Source organism: Cupressus sempervirens, chromosome 11 (assembly GCF_028749045.1).
Source record: "Cupressus sempervirens isolate cs-2001-9-10 chromosome 11, ASM2874904v1, whole genome shotgun sequence".
Lineage (NCBI taxonomy): Eukaryota > Viridiplantae > Streptophyta > Pinopsida > Cupressales > Cupressaceae > Cupressus > Cupressus sempervirens.
The window spans coordinates 428075049-428095982 of record NC_143128.1 but is presented as its reverse complement, the minus strand read 5'-3'; positions in this window follow the sequence as shown (position 1 = coordinate 428095982).

Here is a 20934-nt window from a genome sequence, read left to right as displayed (position 1 = left end):
AACACTTCCAAATATTTTGAAATAATTAACTATGGGTGAGTGACCAAACCACAGTTCATAAGGTGTCTTGTTTGCATCCTTCTTGACTTGCACTCTGTTCATAGAATAGAGTGTTGTATTCATAGCTTCTTTCCAAAATGTATTGACATAATTCTCTGCTAACATAGCTCTTGCAACTTCTATAATAGACTTTTTCCTTCTCTACAATGCCATTCTATTCAAGGGTTCTTGGAGCTGATAGTTGTCTTTTAATTCCATTTTCTTCACAAAACATGTTAAACTCATTTGAAGTAAATTCTCCTCCTCTATCTAATCTTAAACATTTAGTCTTTATACTAGATTCATTCTCAACTCTATTCTTGAAGATCTTAAACTTGTCAAATGCCTCAAATTTCTCTTTAACAAATGCAACCCACATTATTTTAGAAAAGTCATCAACTAGAATCATAAAATACCTTTCATCATAGAATCCTTTAGTCAGGGCTACTGAGATCTATGTGTACAATCTCCAACTTCCTTGTAGAGTTAAACTTCTTGCTAGGAAAAGAAGTTCTATTATGCTTTGCCAAAACACACTCCTTGCAAATTGTGTTAGTAGGCTTTATAATATTTGAAAAATCTCTAACAACAAACATTCTACTTGTCCTCACAATACTATCAAAGTTCATAAGATATAATCTCTTATGCCATAACCAACTGTTATCTACCTTTGCAACCAAACATGTCATTTCAGTAGGATTCAACTAAAATAGATTACCTCTATATTTGGTTCCTATTCCAATTACCTTTGCATCTTTGTCTCTAATCATGCATGTCTTTTTTGAGAATTGCAATTGATAACCTTTGTCTGTTAGTTTTCCAACACACAAAATGTTGTGCTTTAAACCATCAACAAAGTATACATCCTCAGTATTAGTTTTACCATCAAGAGTTATAGATCTAATACCTTTTACTTGACATGTTGCATTGTTTCCAACTCTGACAATTCCTCCATCCTAACTTTTTAAGTCAACAAACTTTGTTCATGTCACTAGTCATATGATGAGAACAACCACTATCAATTATCCAATTAGATTTCTTCTCAACCTATGATACCAAAGCTACCTTCTCTGGAATTTCTTCTTTAATTGCCACAAATCCAATTTCATCATCACTAGCACTCAATGCTTGTTCATTAGAATCATAATCTTCATTTGCATACAAACAATCTTTATCTTCTCTAAGCTAATGATTTCCCTCTTACTTTTTCTCCTACATAATGCCCATATTTATCACAAGTCCAACATTTAGAGATTTTCTTACCCCCTTTTTCTCTTCTTACCTAAAGGGCTACTACTTCATCAATCTTTCTATCTTCTTTGGATCTATTACTGCTATCAAAATTTTCTCTAACACTTGTGCTCCTTGATAAGTTAGCTCAAATACTTAATTAAGGCACTAAAAGCTATCTCTATTTTGGTCAATTCTTTAGGCTACCTAAGTTCATTCTCAACTACTTCAAGTCTTCCAAGAAATGTCTCCTTTGTGAAATCTTTGGTGCATGATATCAACAACTATATCATCTAAACTTTTTACTTGAATGGTGGTGTTAGAGTCTTCAATATCTTCCATATAACTTCATCATCATCTTTGGTTCCTCCTTGAGCTTTAATGCTTGCAGAAATTTTTTATATCCCCCCTATATATGTTCTTATAGATTCATCTTCCATCATCTTCGCATCTTGAAATTCACAAATCCAATTTTGTAGCCTCAACTTCTTAGAGTGTTCAGCACTTTCAAAACTATTTTCCAAAGCTTTCCAAATCAAATGTGAAGTAGCAAGTGTTTTTACCTGATTGTACTCAATTTCAAGGAGTGCAGTTAATAGTGCTTCTCTAGCTCTCATGTCACACATGAAAAGCTCTCTTTTTGCCTTGGTGCAAGTTTTCAAATCCTTTTCTTCAATAATTGTCTTTGCTGATTTTGTCAAGATCCAATATCCCAGACCCATATACAACAACTCTTCATCTTTTCCTTCTAGCAGTTATAGTTTGTTCCATCAAACTTTAGACTATCTTTCCTGAACATGTTCATCATGGATCTCCAAAAATTATTAAACTTTTTCTTCAATGACCTAAAACCCTGATACCAATTGTTAGAAACAACAATCCACCAAGATAACTGGGGGGGGGGGTGAATCAATTATCCAAAAATCTAAAACATTTTTTTTTTCAAACAAACTTGACCATTTAACCAAAGTAAACATCAATCATACAAGATACACATAGACAATTACACCAGATATGTTGACTAGGGAAACCCTTGATCAAATGGAAAACTTTGGTGGGAATGATGCCCATAAGAATAAGATAATGTACTAATATAAATATTCCTTGTTAGAGGATGGACCCTGTTATGAATCTATTAGAACATTTAATACAATGAGTCCCTGTTAGGAGATTCCAACCCTGTTAGGAGTTGTGGTGTAATGTATGCAAGAAGAGCCCACTTCTCAATCATGCAATTTCAACTACAAGAAGAGCTCACTACTCAAAAAAATAATTTATTGTTATTCTCTTCTTTTCTTGATCTTTCCTCTATCTTGTCAACTAGACCAATCACTGTTAGACCTTTTAGACCAGGTAACGAACCTTGGATCCAAATACCAAACCTTGGATCACTTAGCAAAACCTTGGCAAAGAAGTTTCCTTCACTTCTACATTGCTCTACTTAACTTCACATTCTACACTCTTTGCTAAATTTTAGAACATTCACAATTTGCATATATCCATGCCATGGTAAAAGAAAATATCCTTCTTTTATACGAAGACCATAAAACAATTCCTTGAGTTGGCAGTTGTTAGTCCTTCTCAATTAGTTATTATAGGACCACATTAAGAACATGTTACACTTAGCTATAACACAAATCTTCTATATTGTAACTTGAATAACTTTTTGTACACACAATATTATGATAGGCAAGCTTAGCCATGTTATCCTCAACATGTCTACTCCATGTTCTTAACCTCAATCCTCAAGATGTCAACTCTACTAAGAGATATAACAAGTTTTCCAAAACATGCCACTGTAAACTCTATCTCATGACAGGCATCACCAAAACTTACATAACTTCTTCTAGATTTATCCTTTCTACTTCATATGTTAATTGCATATGCCAGATACTTAGAAGTGTCTCCCATAACCTTGGGTGGTTATCATGCTTAACAAGCCATCTATACCAACTTGATCTTTCCAATGTTCTTCTATCACATACCATAGAAGACATCAAACATGCTATGTTGACATCAATGAAAAACTCAGTCATGAATGTAAGATATCATTATCAAACCAATCTTCCAATAGGTGAAGAATCTAAAGCCCTCTTGGAATTTGTAAAAACACTATTGCACTTAATTGTAGATGCATCTAGCCTATACAAGGTGCCCATCATGATAACCTTATCAAGAACCATAGAGTCTCTTTTCATCTTGCATCCACCACTCAAGAAAATAACTTGCACACCCATATCACCAAGCTTGTTGACTAAAAGTAGGTTTTGTGCCAAGCTAGGGATATGCAATACACCATCAATCCCCTTCACTCTACCATCAAGGAACCTGATCTTGACTCTACCATGACCAACAATATTCATGTGAGAGTTATCACCTAGATACACATTCCCACCATCAAATTCTTCATAATTTGAAAATCAATCTCTGTGAGATGTCATGTACAAAGAAGCACTTGAATCTATTGACCACTCATCTTTTGATGCATGTGTTAGAAGGCTGCAACAAAATAATCTACAATATCTTGAGAATATTTTTAGCGTTAGAATTAGAGAAATCATTTTTACCTTTCTTTTTCTTCTCCTCCTTACACTCTTTATGAAAATGACTAGGTTTATTGCTTGTTCAACATTTTTGCCTTGGACTTTTTATCAAGAGATTTAGATTTATCAAGAGACTTGAGTTTTCCCTTACTGTCCATTTTATTTCTTTTCTTCATTGTTCTACCATGAGAAACTATGGCCTCCTTAGCCATTTTAGAAAATTTTCTTCACCTCATTATATAACAAAAAAAAAAATGGCATCCTCTAATTTAAAAGTGATTATTGTGCTTCCAATAGCCATAACAAGGTGATCCCAAGAGTCTAACAGAGAGCATAATAGAAGCATGCATTTATCTTAATCATCAATCTTATCACCAACATAATTCAATTAAGCAATTAGCATGATCAACAACAAAGCCTTCTTCCTCCATTCTCAAAGAATGCAACTTCTTTCCCAGGTTTAACTTATTTACTAGGAATTTTCCTTGATAGATATCACCAAGCTTCCTCCAAAGATCAACTACAATCTCCTCTTCATGAATATTCATGAGCACTAAATTAGCCAAACAAGGTCTTATTAAACCCTTGGATTTTTCATCCATCTTATCCAATTCTTTCTACAATATAATTCTTTCTACAGTATAGTTTGGGATTTCATTGAAGAAAATGCAACTTATATCACTCTATCTACAAGCATGTCCTCCATTTTAATATTTCACAAATCAAAATTGTTGTCATTAAACTTAGTCATCTCTACTATGTTGGATGTGCTTGGAATATCTAACCTACAATAAGATTATGAAAAATTCCTTTGTAAAATTTCCACTGAAATTACACAAGCACAAAAAACCCATCTACCCAACAACAATAACAAAGTTGGTTAGACTCTGATATGAATTGAAAGGAAGCCAAAGTATGAAAACATCTCTAAATGCAAAATTTAATATGAGAGATGAAGTTGAAATTTCACACAAACTACTAACCTATTGCAAACTAAATAAACACATACAAAAAATAGATTAAGCATATAAACACATAGCACCTGATATAAGTGGGAAAACCCTTTTGGGAAAAAACCCACTTATATTATCGGCAAGAAAATACCAATACAATATCTAGAGCTAAATCTCTCCAAGAGTAATCAACTTTGACATCTAAATTAAGAATAATTCTTACAACATAACAATGTTCTTAAAACACTTCTCTCTATTTCATAACTCTCTACAACACCACCTTGTATTTGTAGATTTTTCATATAAAAGGAAACAATTTTTAAAGAATCTACATTTAAAGCATCTATAAATTATTTCATAAATTTTCTTTATGCACAACCCTTGCATAAAAACAAAGCAAAGAGAATAAATCAATACAAAAGGAAACTTTCTATTTTTTACTCCAAATGCATCCCTATAGAAGATTTCATCTACATATAGTACCTTTATTTAAAAGTATAAATTAAAAAATTAATCATAATAAGGTAGGATCACCTTATTCCAACACTGTGCAAAACAAAATTTCATGTGTTCCACCCCACATCCAAAACTGGATCAGATAGAGTGAAGATCTAAGTTCGTTACTATAAAAGTTTCAACTACTTTTTATGCCAAGCATTTTGTAAAAGAGGGTAAAACTTGTGTAATCACCATTATTTTGAGAAATAGAGTGACTAATGATGTTAACAAATTAGGAGAATATATCCATGGCTTGTATCATGGTTTGTAGAGAGTAACTGGGAAGCTAAACTTTTTTATTTTGGCTATTATAAACTCCACAATTCAGAAATCACTTCAAAATTTCTTGAAAGAAACATAAATTGTTTAGTCAAAAATCACTTAATTTTTTTATTAAATTAAAAATTGTCAGCTCACAAGAAAGAAATGCACGGTCTTATAAGAAAATCATGCAAAAAATGTCTTAACCAACATCCGACATGTGTTGACATTTTTAACTTTAATATCCCTTGAGATATAAACTAGCACTTGCAACTTTGAAGGGTGCAAGGGTTACTCCAATAATGTTAGATATATTGACATCCTCATATTGATGATGTAGAAGGCTTTCTCCTAATATGCTTTACTATACATTGATTTTATCATTTTGATCTATACATACAAGATAATTACATTAGACTTCATGCCCCTATTATGTTCTTGAGAGATTTGGCATTAGTTTTTAGATCTGAGTTTTTAGTGGTTTTTTATTGAATCTGGGGGTCACTAATTTTTGGGGCACTTTGAGCAAAAATGAACATCACCATTGAGCTTAGAGCACTCAAAAATCCCCATTTCTATATAAATATGTCCAACTTTGACATTGTTGAAGTCTGAGGCAATTATTTTTTGCATCTAGGTCATTTTGACCTGGGCATAAAAATCAAGGTGGCAATTTTACTTTTATTAAAATAAGTTGCAATTTTATTTTACAAAAACATTTTTGGTTTTGGTAAAATCTTTTGCATAAAACATATGCATTTTGTAAAATCAAAAGGAAGGAGGCATTGATTTTTTATGGAGGGAAGAGGCATACCCCTGCACTCCTTTATGCATGTACCACTCCTCATCTATTGTGCATTGTTGATCATACCCTCCCATGCTATAAGCCCCCTATACTTGATTCTTGGGAGCCTCACACATTTTTTGATTTTTTGGAAGGAGCAATTTATTGCAAGGAGGCATTTTGTTTTGGGGAAGTGATATATTTTATTAGTAGCATAACCCTATTCTGGCCCTCACATGTTCATGCATGGTCTTCTTTCATGTAGACATGTGGTGACCTTAGAAACTCGAAGTGAGAGTTTTGTTTTGGATCCTTGCTCTTGGGTCTTATGTCAATACAACATTTCTAGTGCTTGTAGATTAGGGAATGATGGTGGATGTCCCATTCATTGGAGGTGCAAATTGGAGCATGCATGAATCAATGATTTTCTTGGTTTTGGCACCTAATTGTAGATTCAAACCTACATGCATATGTGGAAGTGCTTTTGTCATTGGTGGGTATTTTTGGGAAATGATTTGTTTTTGGTCAGAGCTCCATTTTTTGTGGCATCTTAGAGTTCGTAAGTTTTCGTAGAAAAATTCTAGCACCCTCTCATTCAATGTTTTCCAATTGGATGCATGTGCCTTTTTATTGGCATGATTTTTGGATGCATGGGTTGTAGTTTGGCTTTTCTTTTCTCCCATGATGTGCACTTGTCCATTTGGAAGTGGACATCAACAATACTATTTGTGAGTTTGGGATGTCTCCTCTTTTGCGATGACCTCCACCATATTTTTTGGCCCCCTCTGAAACTTTTTTGGCATTGTTTTGCCCTTCATCATGATGGTCTAGGACTTTTGGAGTTGAAATTGCAACTTTCAACTTGCCTTGGAGCTGGTCAAAGGTCCACGCCTTGCGATGTGCTCTCATGCCTCAAGAAGCCATGTAGTGTTCTTTGGGAAATGCACACATCTCCCTCACTCTAACTTGAGACCTACACTTAAGCATTGGAATCATGCTAGATTTTTGGTGCATGATTTAGTTTGGCATATTATTATTTTTTTGAAAACTATTCCTTTCCATGGTCAGGAGATTGTTCCAACTCCAACCTATTTGTCAATAGGAGTATTTTTCCAGCATGCTTTTTCTTTTTCGATGACAATGTTTTTCCAACACACTCGATATTTTTTCTGGCTACTAGATCATTTTTCAAGCATTTTTTGCCTCAATGACCATTTTCCCATCAAGTTTGGGCTCATCACTTGCTAACATCAGCACTACATCAACATATCTTGTCACTCCTTCAAGCTCTATTTGGACCTACCTTCACATTTTTTCTCATATCTTGGGCATACAAACCTTGTTTTCCAAAAACAAGATATTACTGGAAAGATGGTTCAGAGGCCATCACAATGGTACATTAGATTTCAAGCACTAGTGCTTTTTCGATGGCTTTTTCTACCAACAAAGTTAGGCGTATAATTTTGCACTCTAGGAGATACATCTTGAGCATCCAATCTCCAATTTGGGAATTCTTTCTATCATTGGAAATGTCTTTCTAATCTCTTTTTCAATGATGCTGGTTATTTTTCTAGATTCTATTTTTCTAGATTCCACTCTAGGTAGATTCTATTCAATCTTTTACATTTTTTCATTTTGGTGTGGGGATCAATTTCATTGCTTCAAATGATTCGTCATGGGTTGTACTATTTATTGTATCAACCTTATGTCTCTTCTAGTTTATTTAGACATCATTTGTATGCATTCTTGCAAAGATATTGAGATAAAGTACCATATTTCATATGTATTTTTATTTCAGTTATTTTGCCTTCTGATTCAAGTAGTGTCATTTTAGGACACTAGTACATTTTATTGTATTATTTGGATTCATCATATCTTGTGCCTTATTTTACATGTAATACTATGATTAAAGTGCCATGGGGGGTTGATGTTTTGCCTTTGTTTGATATCTCCCTTTGTCCAGTGAGCTTCCCTTCTGTGAAATTAGCCTCATGACATTTATAAGATTGATCACCTTGGTATACACATATGTACTCTTTTATTCACCTTGATCATGGTTCCTTGACATGTAGTTCTTTTGGCCCACTTTTCCAGCTGCCTACCACCTCACCCTTGTCTACATTAAGGGGGTTCTTCTATTATTTAGTTCAATGGTTCCTTGGTTCAATGGAGTGAGCTATGTATTTAGTTTTTGTTCCTATGTACTGATTAGAGATGAGGGGGAAATCAAGGGAGAGGGGACGGGTTACTAATAATGACTAGAAAATACAAGGGAGGGGATGGGGCTACAATTGATCCCATCCTAAACTATTATAATTTGGGCTAGGCGGGTGGGAAATAAATAGATTGGGTGAGTTAGGGTGAAATAAGAAGTCTTTGATCCTACACACACACTACGGGTCGAGAACTATAGAAGGTGGATGCAGTGGTTGGGTAAATATGCATTTCAGTGAGATGGATCATCTACCATATAGACACTCTTTTTTGCATTCGTACTTGAGAAACAACCTTCCCTATTTTATTGATCAAATCTTTATGCTTTGATGTTTTATTCCATCTATATCTTCAAGCTTAATTATTTTCCTTTATGTGTCTCCTGATTTGATGTAGATTATAGTCTTCTCTACCTAGTCAAGTTTTATTTTAGTGGAGGTTCTTCAAATCAACCATTACTTTTGATAAAGCTTTGCAATTTCTACATGATTCAGTGGTGTTCTTTGTCATCATCTTTTGTTCCTATCTTTTGGGACATTCCCTAGTTTGGAGGCTTCTTCAATTTTTCACTAGTTCTTTTCAATTATTTCCATCTCTTTTTGGAGTAGGGCCTTTCCCATGTAGGTTTCTCTATTTCTCCTCTCTGTAGAGATTTGGTTGTGCTTGGGTACCTCATCATGCCTTGTTGGACTCAAATCTACTTTCTATAGTAGTTTATAGGTTTTTATCTACTCACTAAGTTTATCTTTGGGGGGTGGGGGGTGCGAAGGTGAGCGGTGGGGGTGTTAGAGTAATAAGATATTTCCTAATTAACTTTAGTTTTCTTAAGATAAACTTTAGGCATCTAATAATTAATTCTCTTATTAATTATTATGATGGAACTTAGGTTATATCTTTTTAGAGTTTTGATCTCTTTTATAAGGATGATCTCTCTTTGTAATTGACCAATTTACTTTTGATAATAGCAGTTTCTCTTTTTTCTCATCAAGAATGTTTCATCTATGGATTTGAGAATTCCAACCTCCATAGCTTTTGCTTCTCTCTTTCTATGATAGGTGTTTGCAAGCAAGTGATTCTCAGGAGATGTGAAGTTGATCTTTCATCAACTTCAATAGATATATCTTAACATTTATTGATGATTTTTTCAAGGAAAGTTTGGGTTTACTACTTTAAACAAAAGGATTATGTTTTTTTTAAATTTGAAATGTTTAAAGCTCTTGTGGAAAATGAAAATGGTAATAAAATCAAAAGAATTACAATTGAAAATAGTGGAGAATATGTAAACAATAAGTTCAAATCATTTTGTGAGTATCATGGAATCAAGAGAGAGATGAATATTAGATATACTCCTCAACAAAATGACATTGCTAAAAGGAAGAATATGACTTTAGAAGAAATGACACATTGTATGATAAGATCTAAGAATCTTCATGTGTCTTTATGGGATGAAGTTGTATTTATACTTCATCTCATGTTTTGAATAGATCCCCCACAAGTGTCTTGAAAAATATTACTCCCAAAGAAGCTTAGATTGGGAAGAAACCCAATATCTTTTTTTTTAGAGTTTTTGGATGTAAAGCATATGCTCACTACCAACTGAGATTAGAGAAAATAAATTTGATAAGAAAAGTATCAAGTTCATCTTTGTTGGGTATGATGACTAAAGGAAAGGGTATAGGTTGTTTGATCCTAGTGTTGAAGATGTGTTTACAAGTAGGGATGTCAAGTTTAATGAGGTATTTGAAGATGTAACAAAATTCTATGTTATTCCACAAGTAACCATAGAAAATCATGAATCTTCCAATAATTTTGAAATTGATGAAAGTTCTAACATTTGATATGGTTGAAGAATCTATTCATCCTCGAAAGGTAAATAATATTCAAGATATTTATCAAAGGACTCATCAAATTAACTATTCCTTAATAACCAACATCTTGAAGACTAATGAGCCTCAAACATATGAAGAGGCTAAAGGAAAACATGAATGGGAACAAGCTATGCAAAATGACTATGATTCCTTGATAAAGAATAAAAATTGGGAATTAGTAGATTTGCCAAAGAGTAAGAATATGGTTAATAATAAGTTGGTTTATAAGACCAAGTTTAAGTCAGATGGGAGCATTGAAAAAATAAGATGAGACTACTAGCCAAAGGGTATTCACAAAAAGAGAGAATTGATTACATAGAAAAATTTTCCCTAGTAGAAAAGTTTAGTAATATTAGGACTAATATAGCATTGACAACTCATTTCAAGTGGTCTCTATACCAAATGGACACTGAAAAGGCATTTTTAAATGATGAAATTGGTGAAGAAATCTATATGAGCCAACCACACAAATTTGAAATTATAGGACAAGAACACTTGACTTGCAAATTAAGGAAGTCTCTATATGGTTTAAAACAAGCTCCATGGGCTTGGTATGCTAAAATTAATTATCATTTTCAAATTTAAGGCTTCTATAATAGTCCTCATGTTCCAAATTTGTATGTGAAGGAATTTGATGATGGTATCATTATTATTGTGCTTTATGTTGATGATATTATTATTACATGACATAACATGGATCAAATAAGTAACATAAAGTTAAACGTGCAAGATACATTTGAGATGAAAGATCTTGGTTTTCTATACTATTTACTTGATACACAAGTATGGCAAAAGGATTATGGTATTTACCTTTCTCAAACAAAGTATGCTCTAGACTTGTTGAGAAAGTTTAGAATGAAAGATTATAAGAGTATGTCTACTCTAGTTACTCCAAGACTTAAAAAAGGAAATGAAAGGTTAAGATTTTGATCCTACTATATATAGGCAATTGGTTGGTAGTCTTGTTTATTTGACACACACTTGCCCATATATTTCTTTTGCAGTTAGTGAAGTTTCCATATTTGAGCTCCCCTAAGATCCCACATTGGATAGTAGCCAAAATAATATTAAGATATGTGAAAGATACTTTAACATTGGGCCTATATTATTCATCCCATGGAGATCTTTCCCTTATTAGTGATTTAGATTCTAAATGGATAGGACGTGTAGATGATTGTAAGTCCACTACAGGTTATGTTGTTCATCTTGGTGTAGGTCATATTTCTTAGTGCAGTAAAAAGAAATCTAACTTTTCTTTATCTACTATAGAATCTAAATATACTATGGCAAATGATGTAGTAAAAGAAATCACTTGTCTACGAGCTATTCTATTAGTCCTTAAGTAACATCATGTAGGGCTTACTTTACTTCATTGTTATAATCAAAGTATAATCTCATTGTCTAAGATCTAATGTTTCATGCTCACACCAAACATATCAAGGTCTATCATCATTATATCTAACATGTAATCTAGCAAGAAGTGATTCATCTACAACATTACAAAATAGAAGACCAAATTACCAATTTATTCACCAAGGCCTTATGTGAAGTAAAATTGGTATCTCTTTGACATCTTTTGGGCTTACAAAAAGTGACATGATTGTCTCATAGTTGTCATTTAGGGGGGGTTCTAATGAATTATAACCATTTTACATAAGAGATGAATGATTGTAAATTGGTAGCTAAAAAGGGTTTAAACTAAGACCCATCATATCTAGAGTATGGGGGATATTTAGTTAGTACAAATATTTAGCATAGCTAGTGTAATTAATTAAGGGGGGATGTTAACATAAATTATTTATTTACCAATCATCAGCATAGAGAATAAATATTGATTTGGTTGGCGGTCAACACTAACCATTCATTTTACATGTGCAACTGCCTATCTCAATTGCACACATTAATAATCCCACAAACTATAATCTAGAAAAAAATTTACATTCATTATCTAGTCTATTATAAATAGAACTGCTAGACCGAGTTTTCATCAATGCTCATTTTGTGAGAAATGTCTATGTTTTACATTGCAATGTTTTTTTTTATATTTTTAGGAGCTCCATTGATAGCTTTGCAATTTCATCATTTTAATTTGTTGGATGCCTAATAAAGCTTTATGCTCTCTCTTCATCAGTCAATTCAATATATAATTATAGTTTGGTAGAGAGGACTTATGATTGAATCAAAGATTCAAAAAAAATCATTTGAACCTTGATAAAGTACTTGTTAGTCATGAGGGAGATAGTGGTGTAACAATGGGTGATAAGGTGGTGCTTAGAGGAAGTTATTGTCAAGTAGAACTGAAAGCTTGAGTATTGAATTAACTTTTATGATAAAAACTTGACAACCGACTTATCTTTTCAACCATAGATAATTTTAGAATAAAAGAAAAGGAATAATGATTAGAAGGGGTTAGGATAATATCACTATTGAATAGAGGATTCAAATTAAGGGTAGGAGGAACATAGAGGAGTTAAACTAAGGGTAGGAGGGATATGGGGATGTGAGTTGGTGGGAATTATTTTATTGAAGAAAGAAACAATGGTGTCAAGGTTGAAGGGTTTTTTAAGGTGGTGGTTAGAATAGATGAATAGGGCCATTTAAAGAGAGGGTCTAACTTAATTATTGAATGCATGAAACAAATAAGAGATCATTATCTAAATTTCATAGAGAAAGAGGTAGAAATATGTGAACCTTAGATTACTCTAACATGTCTTCTTGAGGAAACCTAGGTCTTTGCAGTTATTAGTGGAGTTGGTAAGGATAGCTTGGGAATTGTTCAATTTATGATTTTTGTTTATAAAGGTCATCATACTAACAATTTTATGGAGGCTATTGCTATTTTGTATATTGTGGAGCGTGCTTCTGCTCTTAGATGGAGAAAACTTATTTATAAATTAGTATCACAAGTGCTAATGTATCTTTTGACTCGATAATATCCTAAGGATGTTAGTTGGCAGTTACTTTTGGTTGTTGACTAGGTTCTTTATTTAGAAATTTCTTTAGATTCTATTAATTTCCCTTATATCCCTAGAGAGTGGAACATAGTAACCGATTGTATTTCCAAATGGACTTATGATCAAATGTAAATTTAGAATATTGTGAATAAAGGTCAATTACCTTTGGGTTTGTCTCAATAGTTAGACCACTTAGTAGATCTTGACAACATTGTTTGATGCTCATGCTCTGTATTTTTCTTTCTTGAATACATTTTAACCCTTATTTAATAGTCTACCAATAAAATAGTCATTTAATATTAAAAATGATAGTCATTTTATATTTATTGTTAAAGTTTTCCTTTAGCCATGCATTTTTTGGAACATATCAAGTAACGAAAATTTCAACATACGTATCTTTATATTGTTAGGGTTTTGACATATATGAGAAATAACAATATTATATATGAAAAAAAAAAAAAAAAACCTCTTCTACTAATGATTTTTTGATATGGAAGTACACTTCTTGGACTTTATCTCAAGCTTTGATCAATTTTCTATATCAATATGGACAAATACTTCACAACCAAAAGGTTTTAGAAATGATTAATTTACCTTTTTGCCTCTATGTGCTTCCTTAAGTACACCACGATACAAGAAACTTGAAGGCCCTCTATTTATTTAAGTAAACAACAATATCTACAATATATACCTAATATTGTAAGTGAAATGACACATACAATATCATTCTCCTTTCGTGCTCAATGATTGTTCTTGTTATCAACTAGGTTCTATAACATATTTACACATGGAGGACATTATCAAATTGTGAATACCCTTTAGTGAGAATTAACCTTTGGAGAAGGTCAACTTCCTCTTGCTACTTCACCCAAGACTAACTAAACTAATGCTTTTGTATAGGAAATGAAAAAAAGGAAATATAAAAGTGTAAATTACTTTGTAAAGGTGATGCACCAAAATGATAATTTTAAACTTGCACAATAAACTAATACATAATTTAATTAACAATAAAACTCATACATGCACAACTTAGGAATTCATAGAAAAACAAAGTCATGTTCAATATTTTTGGTCACAGACAACCATTAAATACATAAACAACAACAACAGTTTTTTTTTTAAAAAAATTTAAATTTATTATTTTAAATAGAGCTTGAGCTTTCCACACAACTTCTAGATCATATTCAAGCAACTCCAAAACCACATAGATTCTCCAACATGTCAGTGCCTCAAAATAATAAAATGAAGCAACTCAAAAAATAAAAGAAATGACCAAGTGAAGAGCCACTTAATTTTAGGGTTATATTTTAGGGTAAAAAAGGTTGGTGAAAAAAGGCATTTATTGCCTTCATTTTAAAAAATGTCTTTATTTTTGAAATACAACTAACACCCCTGAGAATATTTGTTCTAGTTAGGCATAAAATGTAAGGCATAAATGATGAAATTTACCACTTTACTTAATGTGTTATGTTAAATATTTTCAATAATTATGAGTTAAAGGGTTGTTGTTGAAAATTAATGGATTGTCAAGCATATATCGATGTTTAAAGTTGAGAAAAATTTAGAGGAAACATTGGGATGGTGTAGACTTAGTTTAGGGGAGTTTAATGCATTCTTAAGTGTCTTTGTGGTAAGGGAAATCGGGGCTCAACTCTTTCTCCATAGAGTTAGTTTGGGGGAGTTTAATGCATTTGTAGTGTCTTTGTGGTAAGGGAAATTGACGCTTGAATATTTCTTCATTCTAGAGTTTTTTGGATTCTCTTAAGGGGCTTTAAAAAAAAAATTATGTTGTACATAACTAACAAAGTTTCTTGTTCCTTTCTTTGTGCAGCTATTTGGAAACACATAAATATCTTCTAGCTTCATTTTGGGAGGTATTTATTACCATCTTTTCATGCTACATTGGTAACCTTTTGAAGATCAATAGAAATGTTATAACTCAATTCTATACATGTATAACAATGTTACACCTTTTGAAGATCAATAGAACAAGTTTTCTTTAGTTTTATGATATATTGTGTGCTTTAAGTGATAGATGCAATTTATCGCAAAGTTTTTTTCCTTGCTATCATGTCACATTATTACACCCATATGCACAAATACATGTTTTTTAATAGGTCATAATTTTTGTTGGTGATGAAAGAAGTATTTGGTTGTGAAATTATAAGTTTCCTATTAGGATGTATATATCACAACTTTCCTATAAAGAATTGATGCAAAAATATGTGAGTTCCTAAGTTGTGGATGTATAATATTTATTTTTAATCAAGGTGTGTGTTAGGTATGATTTTCAAATTTTAAACTATCATTTTGGCACATCACTCTTTGGAAGAAATATGCCTTTTTATATTTCCAAGTTTTAAACTATCATTTTGGTGCATCACTCTTTGGAGAAAAGTTACATTTTTATATTTCCTTATTACCCTCTACTATACAAAATAACTAGCTTAGCTAGTTCTAGGTGATGTATCAAGAGGAAGTCAACCTTATCTAGAGGTTCATTCTCACTATAGGTTTCCCACAACTTGAGAAAATTTCCATTTTTCAATAGGTTGTTGAACCTCAAGTTTAGATGGGTGTAAATCTAGTTGATAAGGATTGATTTTAAGTCTAGTTGATTAATGGAGAACTTGGGAGCAATAAGAAAGTCTAAAAATGCTCAATGCAAGTTTGGGTCAATATTGGTATGTATATTTTTCTATGTGCAAAATAAGTTCCAATCTTTTGGAAAATTAGGATGGAAGACCAATAGGTCAGTTGCTGTGTAAATCAATGAGTATATTGAACAAATGGGAAAATTTTTTGAGTCAGTAATGAATATAATGACTAGTTATTTTGAAGACTTCAAGAAGTTCATGAAATAGAGGTTAAGAATTCCTATTTCCCTAGTAGAGAAACAATACAATGATATTTGTTTCCTTGAAGACATTGACTACACTTGCATTTAGGCTGCAGTACCTAGAGTTAGATGGTTAAGGCCTCTAGGATATGAAATCAACATTGATGAAGCTTCAGTTGCTATCATTGCACTTCTTGCAGAGGAAATAGACAAAAGTACCAAAAAATTTGGTAACTATGATGTTGTAATGTCTAAGGTTGAAATGGAACTAAAAATAGCCTCAACCTTGAAAAAGAAGATAAAATGGTGAGGAAGCTAAAGGCTAAATTTGGAGAAGATGTAGGAGACAATGATGAAGATGATGAAGAAGAAGATGAAGAGGAAGAAGAGGTAAAAGGTCAAGAACCTCTTGCTTTAACCCAAGGCATGGGTGAAGATTAGGAAGAAGAAGGTGTCAAGGAAGAAGAAGCCAAGGAAGCACCAGCCAAACTAGAGACAAAGAAAAGAAAAGCTAAAAGATAGCTTGCTGCACAACCAAAGGGAAAGAAAATAGCAAAACCAAGCACAACAAAGCCTACAGTTCCAGCAACAAGAGACAGTACAAGGGAAACCACTCAAAAACCAAAGAGCAGGCAAAGAAAAAGAAAAAGGCTACTGAACATAAAGGTCCCATGTAGAAGAAAATACATTACACAACCAGAGATAGATGATGAGAGGACTGAGTCAAAAGACACAAGTTAGTTCAAAGTGGTAAGTCATGCTTCCAAATCTAATCTTGAAAATATTTGTGATAATGTTAGGGATAATTTAGATTTAATAAGATTGAAAAACATTGATTTTGATCAACTTGGTAGAGAAGACCAAAATATGATAGAAGAATCAATATGCATCCATGATGGAAAAATTTAGGAACACTCCTCTTGAATTGGATAATACAATGCCTAAGGAATTGTATACAATTGTTGAAAATAAGTGGCATTACTACCTAAAACTAGAAAAAGAAATAAGGGAATCAACCCTAGCACAAGTGATGCCAGAATTAACAAGGGGGAAATCACCAAGGCAAACAAGAAACATGACAACAAATTTTCACTCAAGTACAGGGTATTTAACATTCTCCAAAACAACATTGAAGATGTTGTAAAGAAATCCACTCAAATGTGGAAGTTGATAGATGACTTGACTACTATCAAACCAAGAGAGGATGACTCCTTTGAGGGAAGAAATGATGGAGAAGATGAGGATGACAACAATGAAGAAGAAGAAAATAAGAAAAAGGACGATACCACTGTAGAGAGGCACAACAGAAGAAAGATGAAATGGCAACAGTTGATTAGTAGCAAACAAAATAGAGTGTGTAAGACACACAATTGCTAGCATTAAGCCCTCCACATGACACAAACACACCTACAAATACCATAACTATGAAAGATGTTCCTGACAGCTCAGCTCAAAAAATCAATCCATTAATTGCAGAGGATCTAAAGAAGATCCTTGACCAATCCACAGTACAAGCTAGATTGTGTCATAATCTAGTATTGGTCAATATGGATGAACTACTAAAATTAGTAGCTAACATTACTAGGGATAAGGTGAACACATAAGAATGACCTTCTACCATCCCTATAGCTACTAGTGGTCAACCTCCAGTGCAAAAATCATATGACACATCTACAAAGGTTGAAACTATAGTAAAAAATTCCATGGTTGAATAATAGACTCAGATTGCAGAGATAAAGGAGCCTACAAATGAACAAATAGAACAAACACATGTTTATGTACCTGATGCGCAAACTCAAGGTGCAACTCAAATAATTACAATTGATCAAGGTAGATTTGATGAAGATAAGGACACACCAAAGGAGAAGGAGCAAGAAGCCATACAGATATTGGTAAATTTACCAACAACTTGCACTCCTACTAAAGTCCTTCAAAATTTGAGCATTCATGCAATACCACTTCGGATTTCAGCTGCAAGCTCAAGCTCAAAAAGGGTTGCAAAGGTACTTTACTATGGTGATGCACTTTTAGATGAAGTAATAGTGATACCAAAATATGACTATGCAACCCTGACATTAGAACAAATACATATAATGCAAGAGGCATTGGAAAGAAAGATGAATCAAGAAAACTCAAGAAAGAGTATAAACAAAAGGCAAGCACTTCATGAAATCAAAGACATCTTTTTAGATGCTTTCATCTTGCAAACACCTGATGAACCCAATCCCATATTAGAACAACTATAAAAAATTGTAGAACAAGTGACAAATGAAGACCACTAATGCAAAACTCATGGAATGGTCTGAAAAGAAATTTCAAGGAAAAGTTAATGAGAAAATATCAAGTGAAATAGCACTATCACAAGTGGAATTGGCTATAAAAATTGAAAAAGTGAAGTTACTTGAGAATATATTCTCATTGTACACAAAATTGTGTGATCTAACACTCTTCACACAAGAAACAAGCCAGAGGATTCTAAGTCTAGAAAGAAACTTGAAAATATCAAGTATGCAATTGCCACAAAGCCCAACTCAGAGTGAGAATCATTTCCATATAGTCCTTCATACAAAAAAGGAACTAGTTTTGTTAACAAAAAAAGAGGTTAACATAAGAGCCAAGTTAGTCAATATTCAAGCTTCCCTTACCCCACATATGGAAATACTCCAACAAGAACTAGCCTATGTAGAAATTGTGTTAAAGAAAGATCCTAATCTTTCAACTTTAGATGGCTTAGTTCACCTTGTAGTAGAGACAACCATCCAAATCAAATCCTCAGATGCTACAATAGACAACTGGAATGTTGCTCTAAAGAATGTAATGGAAGTCAAAAAGAATTTTTTGGACAAATACACAATCAGTGTATAGACCCTTTGAAATAAGTGTCAAAAAGGAGGAGAAATATGCAAGGGGGAGAAAAATATGAAACAAGGGAAGATAAAAGAATCTGAGAGAAAATAACTCAAACAGGGAGAGAAAATAACCCAAACAGGGGGAGCAAATAGTAAAAAGAGCAGAAACAAAGTATATCAGATAAACAAAGAGTATCACCAAGAGGAAAGAATAGAGATTTTGGATATAGAAAAGGCACATTAACTCAGGGGGAGTTACAAAATTTTGAGGTATATAGTCTATTACCAAAATTTGAAACATTTTCAAGTTTTGTATATATGTTGAACTATAAATATATTATACTTGAGAAGATTAGATTTGTTATGTATAGTTAAGTGTTTTTGACACTCATGTCAAAGGGGGAGATTGTTGATCTCAGATTGGTTTTGACAATTGAGTGTCAACACACTTAAGATATTTACTAAGTTCATGTTGAGCTAGTAATATATGTTGTGTGTAATATGTGTAGATGTCAAGTCACTCATATGCCAAGTCAATCAAGTGTTGGGCAAATAGACAGTGTTGAGCAAGTTCAAGTGCCAAGTGAACAGTTGATGTCGAGCAAGTTCAAGTGTTGAGTTAGACTGAATTATAGTAACTTTTGAGCATTAGTATTATCAAGTGTTGAGTAACACAGAATGGACCTAGTTGTTTGTGATGGCACAAACAACTATGTAAACCATTTTTATGCCGACTTATGGATAGATCTCCAAGCTAAGAAGATAAGATCAAATCTATTTGTCTTTTCTATGTAACCAATAAGAATATTGGAATGGCTAAGTGCCAAAAAGGATGAATCTCATCCATAGATTCATACCTAACCCTAAGTCACAATTATCTTTATAAGGAAGATGAAGCCCCATATTTTTAAATGGTAATTGAGATTGAATGTGAGGTATGCAAGTGAAGAATAGAAGGGAGAAAAGGATTGAATTGATTTGAAGGGACTCAAGGAGACTTATAAGAAGGAGAGAATTGTAGAATTAGTTAGCAAAATAGAGGATTAATGATACAACATCTTAATATCAGATCAGTGAGGATCAAGATGGATAGAATCAAGATCTGAAATCAGCAATTCAAGATTGTAAGTTGTTAGATCAAACATTCTACTGTTACCTTCTAACAACTATATCAACAAGATGAAATCCTTTGGACTAAGGTTGATTTAATAGTTATTGTAAAATCCTTTAACAAGGTGACATTCCAAGTGAATGTTCAAAAGTCCTTTACCCGAGCATACTTCTAACAGGGTATTAAAATCCTTTAACAAAGTGGGATCTAATAGTCCTTTGTAAGCCTTTAATAGGGCATACCTTTCACAGGGCAGATCATGAGAATGGTCAACACTTTGTAACCTTAACAAGTGAAAACTTTATTGCTACAGTAGTGAAGGATTGTGGGTGTCATTCCCACCCCAATTTTACCTTCTCATTTGGAGGTTTTTTGGGTGATCATATCTAGTGTCAAGTGTTTGTATGGATGAATTTACTTTACATGTTATTTCTTAATGTTAATGCATGTCTTGTTTGAAGTTAAAAGTTTTATTGGTTAAGGATTAGGACTTCTAATTGACCCCCCCACCCCTCAGAAGTATATGTTTCCCATTTGTAATTCCAACACAATATAGAGTGAGTAAATCATTTAGCTAATAACTAATAAAATAACATATCATTTAGTTTAAAATTATTAAAATGGAAAAGGATTTGGTTACTTTAAAGTCAATCTTAATTCTAATGATGATTTTAAGAAGTCAAAATACAACATACAAGTTGTTTAAGATCCTTATGAGGAGGTTGAAGTCTTCAAGGATAAGATACTCAAATTGGGCAGCTATGTACAACAAAAGAAAAAAAATTGCTTTT